Genomic DNA, 9,761 nt, shown 5'->3' with positions numbered 1-9,761 from the left:
GGCGGGGAGAGAGGCATGCACATGCGTAAAGTGAAGAAGGAGGGCGATCGGAAGTGAGGCCGGAGAACCGTAGAGCTTGCGTGCCCTCTAGAGGGCACTTTTGAAGAAAAAGAGCAACTAGGGAAGAAGGAAGAGGAGAAGCGAGGGGCGAGGACTTTTCTCTTTAGCAAAGCTTTCTAGCGTTTTCTTTCTCCCAAAGTCTGGGGTACTTGAAATGAGCCTACCAGTTCTTCTACATATGACGTTGCCGCTGATCGCGTTTCGTAAACGATTAAACTAAGGGCCAGAGAAAGACAGCAACGTACTGCGCGTCAAAGACGTGAGAGGTGGTGGCAGGCAGGATTAGAATCCAGGTGTTGCCAACACCACAGCATAGATTTTGTACCCACTGGGTGCCAGGAAGGTTTGGACTCATACTAAAGAGAGTCCCTGCCCTCAGACAAAACCCAGTTAGAAGGCAGAATAGTAGGTGTTTTATCGTGTATCCGTATAATATATTTATAATGGCCGGGGGTGGGGGGCACAGGTTCAGAAGTCCTGAAGGACCTGGGAGCTGATCCTGACTCTGCTCGCTGCCATGATTGTTTTCTCTCAGCTTTCTCTTGAGTCCAAATAGTGTGCGGAGTCTAAATATTTGCTGAATGAGTCAAGAACAGAGAAAGGACAACAACAAGCTGATGAGTCACTCGATTACTGCACCGGCAGTCCAAAACCTCTCAACTTCATTGATAATAGGTTCCCTCTCTCCAGAATGGAAAGAAGGGAAGTGCCTGTTTCCACGAAAGGAAACTGGGTTTTCCAGCTAGCTCTACCAGCTGCATGTCCAGCAAGCCACTTCCTTCTTTAACCTCGGCTTCCCTGTTTATGAAATGGGCAGTGAGACAAGATTAATGTTTTCCAACACTTAATCTACCCTCCACTGATTATTTTCTCTTAAAAAAAAAAGCATCAAAGACTCATGTAACTACCAGTCAACATCTCTGAACAGCACGTGAAAACCATATTTACCACCTGGGTTGATACGATTCCAGACAAAAATAGAGAACTTTGAGACTTTATCAAGAGTAAGTATGTGATTTCCCTTATCGCCTGGAGATACTGTGAACAGTTCCCTTGGACTCCTGTTTGGAAGTCATGTAAGGCCCAAAGATTTCAGGGGTGCTTTCTGTCTCAACCATTCTCCTAAGTGCCTCAGTTCAGTTTCATAAATACTGGGGTGAGCAAAAGAGGTTAATAATGATGATAAATAATACAATGACCAATTAATAATAATACAAGAATAGACTGTGTTCTGCCTACTGGCAACTGTAAACTTACTTTTGCCCACCCTGTATATATTCAGATTCCTCTGGACCCTAATTTACATGATCTAGTGTTTGGGAGAAAACATCTGTTTTAGTATTTATGTGATCTTTTCATCCTTCACATCCAAGAAGATAGAGGGCATCCTCCTTTGTAAAAGTGCAACGGCGGATTGAGTGCCCGCCTGCGAGCCAGAGGGTCACCAGTTTGATTCCCAGTGAGGACACATGCCTGGGTTGCAGGCCAAGTCCCCAGTAGGGGGCACTCGAGAAGCAACCACCTGTTGATGTTTCTCTTCCTCTCTCTCTAAAAATAAGTAAAATTAAAAAATAAATACATAAAAGTGGAGATTGAGCCCCGGGAGAGTAGCTCTATCAGTTGGTAGGAGTGTCAGCCAGATAACACCAAATGAATGCGTAAATAAGTGGAACAACAAATCAATGTCCCTCTCTATCTCTCTCCCCTCTTCCTCTCTCTCTAAAAATCAATAAATAAAAATTTTAAAAATAAGTATAGTTTCAAAGTGAGGCTCAGTGGTAAAGGGTGGAGGTGAAGCTACCTAGCTTGGAGCTCATAGGTAGCTGAGACAGGTGTCAAAATCCAGGACAGCTGACTCCAAACACCGAGATACCATTGAGAGAGAGAGAGAGAGAGAGAGAAAACAGTGAATGAGTGGAGTAGTGGGGAAGTGAAAAGGGGCAGTGAAGCCCTCAGCTTGAGTAGGTCTGGGGGGAGGGATTAGGGATGGTGAGAGGAGAGGCTGGGAAAAGGGCTCGAGAGGTTTAACTTAGTTCCTGAAAGCAGCTTCTATTGTCTTCCTTCCAGGTACTGGAATGTGTATTCCTTCCTCAGGCTGTGAGGCTGTGTCCCTTGATGTCACAGCTGGGCCCTCTCCATTCCATCTCCTCCCACGGAGGGAAGGCTCTGCCGACCCACCCCTTCTCGTGGAATGGATAGTCCTCCTTCTGAAATGGGTAAAGCAGGAAGCCCAGAGCCCGAGGGGGTGCGTTGGGGCAGGCTGGGTAGCTGGTTCTGGTGTCTGATATCATCCTCAGAGCCTGGAATGAACTTCTGGGAAAACCCCCTGGCCCCGCCTCCTGGCCAGCAGGACAGCCTATTGCCGTTTCCCTTTCCCTATTTCAGCTCTTGAATTCTCACCATTTCTAGCCCCAGAAATGGGCACCATCCTGGGCTTTAATTAAGGTACAACAGGGAAACCAGGGACTGGGGAAAACCACAGTAACTGCCTTGGCCAGCCTCCTTGGTCCGTTTTTCTTTTTTTGTCCTCACCTGAGGATAAACTCATGAGTTTAGAGAGAGGAGAAGGAAGGGAGGGAGAGAGAGGGAGAGAAACGTCGATTGGTTGCCTACATTCTCGAATCCGCCCTGATCAGGACAGAACTTGCAACCTAGGCATGTGCCCTGACTGGGAATCAAACCCATGGCCTTTTGGTTTATAGGACAACACTCCAACCACCTGAGTCACACCCGAACAGGGCCTCGTTGGTCTGTTTTAAGAATATGACCACAGGCAGCCTGAAGAAGAATGAGTTTTGAGGTCAGACCACAAAGCCTGAGCTAGGATTGCACTGACTTGCCTGTGACCTCAGGGAAGTCCCGTGCTGGTTCTTACTTTACCAAACTGCGAAACAAAAGAGGGACATTGGACCAAACTTCCAAATGTGGTCTGTGGCCCTGTTCCATCTGAATCACCTGAGGAAAATACCCTGTAGTCAGATTCCCAGACATTGTTGCAAACCAGATTGTGAGTCTCCAGAAGCAGAGTGCAGAGGTCTGTATATTAAAGAGCTCTCCACCCTGACCAGTGCAGCCCCGGTGGCTGGGTGTCATCCCGCAAAGAAGACGTTCCCTGGTTCCATGCCCAGTCAGGGCACATGCCTGGGCTGCACGTGCGAGAGGCAGGCGCCGATCAATGTTGCTGTCTCACATCGAAGTTTCTTTCCCTCTCTCCCTGTCTTTCCCCCTCCCTAGAAATAAATAGTCTTTTTTAAAAAATATTTTTTATTTATTTATTTATCTTTAGAGGGGAAGGAGAGAAGGAGAGAAATATCAATGTATGGTTGCCTCTTGTCCCTGAGACCCTGAGATAAGGGAGTCCCCTGCCGGGAACTGGCCTGCAACCCAGGCATGTGCCCTGACTGGGAATCGAACCGCGATCGTGTGGTTCGCAGGCCCGCGCTCAATCCACTGAGCTACAACAGCCAGGGGTTAAAAATAAATAAAGTCTTAAAAAATAAAATAAAAATAAATAAATAAAATCTTTTTTTTTTTTAAGAGAGAGAGAGCTCCCCAAGTGAGCCCTGGCTGGTGGCTGGTGTGGCTCTGTAGGCCGAGGCACAAAGGTTCCATTCCCCCACCGGGGCGCATGCCCAGGTTGCAGTTCCATCCTTGGTCAGCCTCAGCTGGGCGTGTAGGAGAGGCAACCCATCAGTGTTTCTCTCCCTTTCTCTCTCTGTCTCTCTCTTCCCCTCTCTAAAAACAATGAAACAAGAGTCCTCGGGTGGGGATTTAAATTTTTTATTTAATAAATAAAGCTGCCCAAGTGTTTCAGAGGTGCGGCTATATTTGGTAAGTACAGAACAAGATGGTCTGTAATTGACTTCAGACCGGCTCCTCCTAACAGAGAATCGCTGTGGCCTTGCCCTGTGCACGCCCTTCCTCGGGCCTCGGGGCTGGTTTGTTTGTTTTGTTTTCATCTGTAATATGAGGGGAGTGGACTAGAATAGCTGATCTCCAAGGGCTCTTCCCTCACAGCCAAATTCGTGGTTCCAAACTTATGAATGAAATTTTAAACTTTAGGTCAGCGGCCGAATGACAAACAGCCACAAGCTGGGACAAACTGTCCCCCGGGTGCAGAGGAAGGGAGTGCCTCTGATCACTTGGTCAGTTACATCACTCCCACCCTGGGCCCCCACCATGAGCAAGTAGGAACAAACACTGCCCCGGTGACTTTTCAGACCCACCCCCACATTCCCCTGGGAAATGCCCTCGTGCAGGTCTAAGGGCTCTGGAGCCCGGCTTGCATTCCAATCCTGGCTCTGCTGCTGTCTCCCTGGGTGACCTTGGGGGAGTTACTTCATCTCTCTGATGAGTCTCAGTCTCTCCTCTATAAAACGAGAGTCAGAATAGTACCCACGTCAGGGACCGCCCTGGGGGTCAGCTATGCGCTTCCCCCGCTGCCTGACACATAGTCAGCATTGTGTAAATGTTAGCAGTGGTGCCCCGACCCGCGTTGCTCAGTCAGTTGGGCATCCTCCCACAAAGCAAAAGGCCACAAGTTCGATCCCTTGTCGGGCACGTTCCTGGGTCACGGGTTTGGTCCCCGGTAGTGGCACGTACTCGAAGCAACCCATCAATGCGTTTCTTTCACATCCACATTTCTTTCCCTCCCTTTTCCCCTCCCTTCCCCTCCCCTCTCTCTAAAAATAAATAAATAAAATCTTTTTAAAAATAAAAATAAACGTTAGGGGTATTAATTATTTTTACTATAATTATTGAGTATAAATAATGTCAATGATGTATATTAATGAATATAATTAAATGTTTAAATATTAGTCAATTATATAAATAATTATTATTAGCTATTTAAATAATTCGGCCCTGGCTGGTGTAGCTCAGTGGATTGAGTGCTAGCCCGTGAACTAAATGGTCACCAGTTCGATTCCCAGTCAGGGCACATGCCTGGGTTGCAGGCCAGTTCCCAGCAGGGGATGCATGAGAAGCAACCATACATTGATGTTTCTCTTCCTCTCTCCTTCCCTTCCCCTCTAAAGATAAATAAATAAAATATTTTTAAAAGTGAATTCGTTATTTTTCTTCTCTTGGAACATGGGAGCGCCTATACCTAATCTTGCAGGTTTGTGGCAAGCATCTAGGTAGGTGTCGGCGTGAGCCCAGCGCCTGGTGCATGGGGGGAGCTCCATCCGTGTGCTGCCCTCTTCCTCACCCCACCCCAACCCCAGGGTTCTCCGACTCCCCACCTTCCTCCCTTCTCTCTCCTCTAAGCTGCCATAGAGCCCTGCTGACACGGTCCCTTTCAAGGAACACTTTGTGAAAACACTGCAGGGAGGCACGTGTCTCAGGGACAGGCTCTAAACTAAACTCCACGTCACACTTTTTGGAAACTCCACGTGGGAGGTGAGCATTTGGCTGCCTGCTCTCTGCATCAGTGACCATCCTGGCCGCTGGCCAGCGAGTTCCTCTCGTAGACAGAAACTGGAGAGGGAGGAGAGAGAGGGCTCGTGGCCTGCCTGTGTGCTCCCCCCGACTGAGGACCCTTTATTACCCAGGCTGTTTTAAAGGCTGTATGTGCCTCTGTGTTTGGGGAAGAGTGTTTACTGAGCACCTGCTATGTGCCAGACACGTACATGATCTCATTTAATGCTTGTATAATTTCTAAAACATGCCTGTGCATCGTGGATACAATATTCCCACTTAGCAGGTGAGGAAACTGAGGCTCAGAGAAGGAAGTGGCTCAGTTCACAGCTGGAGTGAGGTTGGTCTACGTAGAAAGTATTCCTTGCTCTGACTGTGAAGGATTCAGGGCTTTATTTTAAGAAGAAAAACTCTTTTCTTCGCCTCCTTTTCATTACCATTCAGTCAATCGTTCATTTGATATTCATTGCACATTTCCCAGGAACTGGTCTGGGTGGTACAGATAGACACAAAGAAAGTGAATAAAAGAAAAACTCTGACATCGTGGAGTTTATATCCTCACGGGGGACACAGATGATACACAAGTCAACCAAATTTTAAAATCGAACATCAAGCAGTGAGAAGTGCTGCGAAGGAAAGTGAGGGGAGGAGGGGCAGAGAACAAGGTTGGGGAGAGGGATTGTTTCAGAGACTGCAACCAGCAAAGACCTCCCTGGAGAGATGGCGTTATACGCAGAGATCCGATTGACGTGAAGGATGGAGCCCACTGAAAACCTGGGAAGAACTTTCAGAGAAAGGGACCACAAGTGCAAAGCCCTGAGGCAGGAGTGAGATTGGCTTATTGGAGGGATGGCAAGGAGGCCACGGTGGCAGGACCTGCATGAACGGAGGGAGGTGCCGAGGCTCCAGCCATCAATGCTTGCCCAGGAATTTCCAGCTGACAGTTCATTTTCACCTTACAACCCCCCTGGGCAGGGCAGTGAGAGTAGGTGGGAGGGATGGAAAGAGAGGGACAGCTTCATTCACTCTTCCAACAAGTATTTTTTAAGTGCTCACTGGATAGGGGGCACTGTGGCAGTCTCTGGGCATAGAAAACAGACACAGTCCTTGCCCTCAGGCAGCCTCTGATGGAGCCAAGGAGATACACAATAAAGCAAGAAAGCAAATAATCGCATTGACGTAAATGGTAGTGCATGCTAGGAAGGGAGCCGTGTAAGAGAATACGGGCAGAGACACAGTTTGGCAGCAGGGGAAGGCCTCTCAGTGGAAGTAGCCTGAAACACGAGAGAAGTTGGCCAGGGCAAGGACGCGCCGGGAGAAGGAGACGGCGTTTGTAACAGCCCTTGTCTCATCACATGATCATCCTCATTTCTCAGAGGAGAGAACGTGGGGCCCAGATGTGAATGGCCCCTGTCATAAATGCAGCCCGGCCGGGCTTCAGCAGAGTTTCTTTACCCCAGCACTCCGTTGTCTGTCTGTTGCTCCAACCGTGTGTTTGCTGTCTGCAAAGAGTGCGTTCTGAGTTCCGTGGCACCTAGAAAATAATCGCACTAGCTGCACCTGGACCAGATGTCGGATGGAGGCTGGGAAAAGGACCTCCAAGGAGCGGGGCAAGCTGGGGGGCAGGGAAGGCTCAGAGAATGGTTGGTGAAGTGAGGCCACGGGCTGAAGTTCAAAGTGTCCTGCTCTGTGTGCTGTACTCTGGCCCTAGGTGTTACGGCACGTGATTCCCAGGGCCCTATGCTGCTCAGACGAACGATGGTCTCTGCCACGGACTCAAAGGCACAGGAGAGTCTATGGAAAGAGCCCGGGGCTAGAAACCTAGGGATGGGGTTTAGATGAAACTTTGTAACCCTGACAGCTCACTCCCCCCCACCCCTGAGCTTTACTTTCCTCAACTCTACACAGGTTGTACTAATGACAGGGGACTTATGAGTAGGAAAATTTTATTTTAAGTAATAGCTAATAAGCTTAGTAATCAATGCACGTAAAAGATTTGTTCCGGGAACTGAAGATGTGACCCACCCTGACTCCAGGAGACCATAAGCAGTTCCACCTTTGTGCCCCAGGAGGACCGCAAGCAATTCAAGGTGATATCTGAGCCATTGTAGTCCGGGGTGAGATGACCACCGCCCAGGACACAGTTTAAGACCACCTCCCAGGGGAGGATGTGGAGTTGTTTTTTTTAATCCAATTAACTCCCTGAATTTCAAAACCCCTCACCACACCTTGTTTATTCCCTGCTATAAAAGCCTGGAAAGAAAAGACAGGATGGTCTGTTAGGGTGTGAACCTGCCATCTTCTCAGATCGCCGGCCATCTGAATAAAGCGCCCGTAAAGATTTGATCCCTGTCTCTGCTTATTGAGTTTGGTAGTGACAGGCAGCCCGAACTCTGGCGTCTTTTCCTCTTTCAGTGATACCAGCCCTGGCTTCCCTCTGGGACTTTTTTCTTAAAGAGCTCTGAGCGGGACATGGCTCCTTGCGATCGCAGGAGCTGCTGTAACACAGAGCAGATCCACAGAGGCTGCCGGGCCGGAGCGTGGCGCACAGCAGGGCCTTAGCCCCTGGTGCCTGCCACTCACTAATCAGGAAGCTGTTTCCGAACAAGGCTGGTGTCTCATTCACCAGGACTTTTCAAAGGGCCTCTCACAGAGAAGGTGTCCCGCAGGGGTTTATTGGATAAACGACCACATAAAAGCATTTCTCTGCTTGCGTCTGAGGACGAACATCCCAGTGGAGTTCATCCAGTTGTCTGTCCAGCAAACACTCGAGCAGGCGCTGGGGGTTCATCTGGGAACAAGACTATGTCCCTGCCTTCACGGAGCTCACATCTGGTAGGGAGACGGGTGACGCCTAAGTAAGAGGATCGGTACATGTTGTCAAGTAAGAAAAGTGTTCTATCAAAAAAAAAAAAGAAAAGAAAAACTTCCACAACAAATACAACAGCAAAGCAAGGTTGAAAAGAGTGATTGGAAGGGGTGAGGGTTATTTCTGGAATTCTTTGAAATCCCTCCGGTGGATGCTGACTCACTTTGTGGGCCTCGGTTTGCATATCTTGCTATGGGTTTGTCTATCTCTGAGGCTGAAAGGTTTGGGAGGGCCTTTCCCAGTTCCTGCAGTTATGCAAGGCAGCGGCTGGATATCCCAGGCTTTCATTATCTGGGCCTGGAGAGGGATTTGCATGTGGAGGAAGGCTGTAGAGGGCTGGTGCCCTTCTGGGAAAGGGCCTCACGCCCATTCTCCCAGCTGTTCTAAAAATAGTGACATGATTACCTGTTGTTTGCTGTGGGGCGGGGGGAGTGGGGGGCTGTGAGGAGGGAGGTAATTCCAGACCCAGAGGGGGGCTGTGGGCTGATAAAAAGGGACACATGTACCTGGTAGGCACTGTGCTGAGCATCGCACTCTCCACACTCACGACATACCTGGCCCGGCGCAAATAATGCCCCTGCTTTGTTACATAAAAATCTTTTATTACAAAATTGTAAGTATGTAATCCTGTAACATAACAGTATCACACTCACGCACACCATATGATATTTTAGGTGAAATGTCAGCTCTCTGTTCACCTCTGGAGAGATGTTCACGTACCCTACCAACCACACTCAACGGCATTACTTCTGCCGGATCCTGTATAACAACTGTAATGGCTCCCAAGTGCCAAATGAGGAAACTGAGGCACGGAGAGGTTAAAGTGTCCTGCCCCAGGGCTCTCTGACCCTGAAGCCTATGCTCTAAACCTCTGTGGCTGACAGCGAGAAAGGAACGTGTGCCCGAGGAGAGGGACAGATGGAGTACTAGAGGTCTCAGGGAAGCGAGAGGAGACCTAGATAGAGGGGGAGGGATTTCAGAAGGCTTCCAAGAGGAGGCGGCATTAGAGCCAGACCATTAGGGGCAGGGTTGTTGTAGCTTCTTGTCTCTGGATGCTCCTGCTGTGTACCCAGCCTCAGGTAATGCGGGTCTGGGAGCCTGGGCAGAGGGGAAGGGGCGGCCTCGCCCCTGTCAGAGGCTGGGTCTCTGCTCCTCTTTTGAGCTGTGTGTGGGGCAGGTACCTGTTGACTCCCTAAATCACTTCTGTGCTTGAAAGGAAGCTGGGGAGAACATTCCCCCAGACTTACTCCATCTCAGGGGTAGAAAGTAAGAAAGGGTGGGAAAACCAACATGAAGGGCATGCACAATGAACCTGGCCTTCACCTCATTCCATCCTCCTAATGAACCCAAGAGGTAGGTCTTTTAGCCCCATTTTACCGAGGTACAAAGTGACTCTCAAACTTTCTTAACTGGC

At 49.1% G+C, this 9,761-nt stretch overlaps 1 long non-coding RNA gene across 1 annotated transcript in view; it reads right to left on the bottom strand.

Moving 5' to 3' along the window:
• Window positions 1-4,416: 4,416 nt before the first annotated feature.
• The window catches only part of LOC118985526 (uncharacterized), a 15,230-nt gene continuing 9,885 nt past the window's right edge, over window positions 4,417-9,761 (bottom strand). Inside the window, exon 3 of the long non-coding RNA XR_005066137.1 lies at window positions 4,417-4,427. This is a non-coding gene — a long non-coding RNA (uncharacterized LOC118985526). The remainder of the gene's footprint in view (window positions 4,428-9,761) is intronic.

The sequence above is a fragment of the Sturnira hondurensis genome, unplaced genomic scaffold, assembly GCF_014824575.4.
Source record: "Sturnira hondurensis isolate 20B ecotype Veracruz unplaced genomic scaffold, ASM1482457v3 Scaffold0004136, whole genome shotgun sequence".
Lineage (NCBI taxonomy): Eukaryota > Metazoa > Chordata > Mammalia > Chiroptera > Phyllostomidae > Sturnira > Sturnira hondurensis.
The sequence above is the reverse complement of the archived record's forward strand: the minus strand, read 5'-3'. Positions and strand labels throughout refer to the sequence as shown.